The 4,167-nt window shown below is 34.5% G+C and overlaps 1 pseudogene; it reads left to right on the top strand.

The window, feature by feature from the left end:
* Positions 1-527: 527 nt before the first annotated feature.
* LOC109193637 lies at positions 528-3,760 on the top strand (annotated as a pseudogene).
* Positions 3,761-4,167: the final 407 nt, after the last annotated feature.

The following is a 4,167-nucleotide window of genomic DNA, read 5'->3' as shown; positions in this document are numbered from 1 at the left end:
CTATGTTCATAATTACTGAACTATATGTTCATAATTATAAAGTTATATATTCATAATTTTTGAACTCTATATTAACAATTATAGAACTCTATATTCACATATAATTACTGAACTATATGTTCATAATTATAAAGTTATATATTTATAATTTTTTAATTTCATATTAACAATTATTGAAACTCTATATTCATATTTACAGAATTATATATTCACAACTTTGCAAGATGGACACGGTTCCACAGCATAATTTGTCATAATATACAAACATACGATTTCAGCCAAGGACAACTACTTCAACATACATGAAGAATTCTGAGTTTCTGACACTCCAAAAGCTCAATCGCGGTTTGTGATTGGAGAGAGTTTGAGAATCCTCCACGAGATGTCATGGAGCAGCTTGTGAAGGATAAGTGTCTTTTTGAGAGCTGATAGACAGTGTCGGCTTGGGGGTCCCTCCCTTCCATATGTTTCCAAAAAAAGCTCGTGGACAGCCAGACGAAGTTCAGCTTTTAACCCGACCTGAATGCTCTGTTCATTTGTGCGATTGTCCGTGAAGCCGAATATGTCCTCTGAGTCGTATTAATTAGCTTCGCTTTTTCAATTGCAAGTTAATTATCTATCCTGTACGTTAAGCCTGCATGTGACCTTTTCTGGATTCTTATTATTATATTTTCACTAGATACTTTGCTTTAATATAATCCTTGTCTGCAGATCCAGTTAGTGGTGATGGATGAATATTCCCAGAAATGGATTATTATTGTTGTTGTTTTCTTAACAATCTTGAGTTTTCATGTTTGTGGCGATGATTATGATAGGAATTTTGAATGGCATGAATGCGGAGGAGAGAGTGGGACTTACACTGGAGGCACCACATACGCCAACAACCTTAATACACTACTGCCATCCCTCTCAGACAAGCTAAATAACTATGGATTCTATAATGGTTCCATTGGGCAACAAGACTCAGAGAGGGCTAGCGCTATTGCGCTGTGCAGAGGGGATGCCGACATTAATCTATGTCGTAGCTGTGTTAAGGATACTGCTCGGAGGATTATAGGTTGGTGTCCTACTCAGAAGGAGGCATTTGGATGGTACAACATCTGTGCAGTATATATTACTCTCCAGATAAATCTATCATAGGCGGCGGCGGTTCTTGGCAAACCACTCCTGTAAAAGAACAAAATAGTGACTGGATAATTCATGAGAATGCTGTTGAGTTTAAGGAAGATTTGAGAAAGCTGGTAAACAGCCTACGAGGAAGGGCCGCAAATGGCGATCAATTCCTCAAGTATGCAGCTGATAGTATAGCCAGACCAGGATCCCAGACCATATATGCGTATATGCAGTGCTCCCCTGATTTATCTGTTCAAGATTGCAATGATTGTCTAAACAATGCCACCAAGATAGGGGCAAGAGTATTGCGTCCCAACTGCTTTTTTCGCTATGAGAATAGCACTTTCTTCGGTAACACCCTAATAAATCAATCTGTTTCAACACCTCCACCACCACCAGGTAAACATTTGTACAAAAGGCAAATGTACTATTTGGTAAATGGCAGTTAGCTTTTAACTGATTAAGTTAATTAGAAGTTATAACTAGTTGATAACATTAGATGATTGCAAAAAAAGTGTTTGGTAATTAGTTGTTAGCTATTAGCTGTTTGTATAATTCCTTTTCTAAAAAAATTAATTAAAAAATTTATTTGAGCATCTTTTTGAATTTTAGCATTTTATAATTACAAAAACAAATTAACCAAACACTTATATTGATTTCAAGTCAAACAATTAATAGTGATAAAATAAAATAAAATTAGTTAATATACTAACTATTTTATTAAACAGGGCCAAAAACCTACCCGTCCCAATAAGATAGTGGAGAGATAAAGTACGATAATTCAATAATACTTTAATTGGGAGGACCCGTGCTTGGGGAATAATGAAATGATTTTGTTTTTGCTGCAGGGCCAGATGGTAATAATAAAACAGTCATCATTATTGTTGTTTGCGTTGCTGCGGGTCTTATCGGGATTGCTGTATGCATTTTTATTATCTATAGAAAATTGCAGAAAAGGAAGGCCAATAGCTATGTGAAGAGTAAGTTCCAATTAGATTTTAAATTGTAACCCAATTCTTCATACGCTTGACTTTAATGTTTGCGTAGAATCTCAAAAGATTTTTCTTGGTTTCTATGTGATGCTCTAGAAGAAACTAGCTCTACTGATGAAATTAGTGTTGTGGAGTCTTTGAAATATGACTTGATTAGCCTACAAAATGCAACAAATAACTTTTCTGAAGCAAATAAGTTAGCAGAAGGAGGATTTGGGCTAGTATACAAGATAAATCTAACAATTACAATTTATTAAAGTTTTATTTTTCTATAACTCAATAATTGTTTTTTTTTTTTTTTTTTTTTTTTTTTTTACTATGAACTCCAAAATAATTCAAGGTAAACTTGAAAACGGACTAGAAATTGCTGTGAAGAGGTTATCTGAAAATTCAAGGCAAGGTAATCTAGAATTTAAAAATGAGGTGGCTTTAATGGCTAGGCTTCAGCACAGGAATTTGGTAAGGCTGCTTGGTTACTGTCAAGAAGGAAGAGAAATGATTCTTGTCTATGAATTTGTTCCCAACGGTGGCCTTGATCACATTTTATTTGGTAATATCGTTCTCAAACCTGTGTTTCCCTTTTGTTTAGAAATTTGAATCCATATTTTATTAGTTAAATGTTGCCTTCTAGATCCTATAAAACGTGGATATTTGGATTGGAGGAGGCGTTACAAAATCATAGAAAGCATTGGTCGAGGGCTTGTTTATCTGCATGAAGACTCTCGTCTTCGTATTATTCATCGCGATCTCAAAGCAAGTAACATTCTACTAGATAAAGATTTGAATCCAAAAATTGCAGATTTTAGCATGGCTAGGTTGTTTACTTTAGATGAAACTGAAGGGTCTACAAGCAGAATCGTTGGAACATAGTAAGCACTCTACTAATCTAATTTTCAGTTGGAAGATGATGTACTGCAAAGTAATTTTTTTAGTCAAATACTAGAGTAACACATCTAACCACTTCGCATTGCAGTGGATATATGGCGCCAGAGTATGCATGGAAGGACTTATTTTCTGTTAGGTCAGACGTATATAGTTTTGGAGTATTAGTTCTGGAAATTATAAGCGGACAAAAGAATACCAATTTTCAAAATGGAGAATCTATGAAAGACCTTCTAAGTTATGTAAGTATGAATATCAGTACTGATGTGTATATGAGTAACAAATTATATTGACATAAATAACTTGTGAGTGTTGTTACAGGCTTGGACACATTGGAAAAGTGGATTTGCTTCAAATGTGATAGATCCAATGCTGAGAGGTACATCAAGTCCAATGCATGAGATAACAAAATGCATTCACATTGCCTTGCTGTGTGTTCAAGAAAATGTTGCAGATAGACCAACAATGGCTGAAGTTCTTCAAATGCTAAGTAACTTAACTATGAGCCTTCTAGTACCCTCAGCCCCTGGATTTTTTATCCATAGCAGCGTTAATTTAGAGGCATCGAACCAGTTTACCAACAATGAGATGTCAATAAGTGAGCAATTTCCCAGATAGCATCCAAAAATTAAAGTGATATTGTTTTTGTAATTGCTCTTTGCTATTGCTTTTAGTTCTGTATTGTTTTTGTAATTGTGATATTTGTCTGAGAGTTTGTTCTTCATACTATTGTCCATCCATTTTGCTGCTAATATGTTATGGAGTTGTTTTTTTTTTGGGTGCAACGTTAAATGGCTGCTCCCAAGCTTTTATCTAGATACGGTTTGGTTTTTAGTAGTTTGTAGCAGCTTAATTGTGCCCTGTATTGCAGTCATTTTCTTGGTAAATCAGATGAATTTAGTTTTGCAGTGCCATCCTTGGAAGTTACAATAGATATTTTCAAAAGGAAGACTACATAGTACATACAGAGCCTTCTCAATATGAAAATATTCAAAATATTTGTGATAAATGTAATCAACATTTACTATGATGAAAATATTCAACAATATTGGCAACTTCAACCAAGTTAGATAAACTGTTAGACTTGGTAACTTTAAATGATGAATTTAATTAATCCGGTGGTCCGAATTATTAAACCCGATAAAATTATAGAATGTGACAAGTATAGGACAATGATAAA

Source organism: Ipomoea nil, unplaced genomic scaffold (genome assembly GCF_001879475.1).
Source record: "Ipomoea nil cultivar Tokyo-kokei standard unplaced genomic scaffold, Asagao_1.1 scaffold1900, whole genome shotgun sequence".
NCBI lineage: Eukaryota > Viridiplantae > Streptophyta > Magnoliopsida > Solanales > Convolvulaceae > Ipomoea > Ipomoea nil.
The sequence above is the reverse complement of the archived record's forward strand: the minus strand, read 5'-3'. Positions and strand labels throughout refer to the sequence as shown.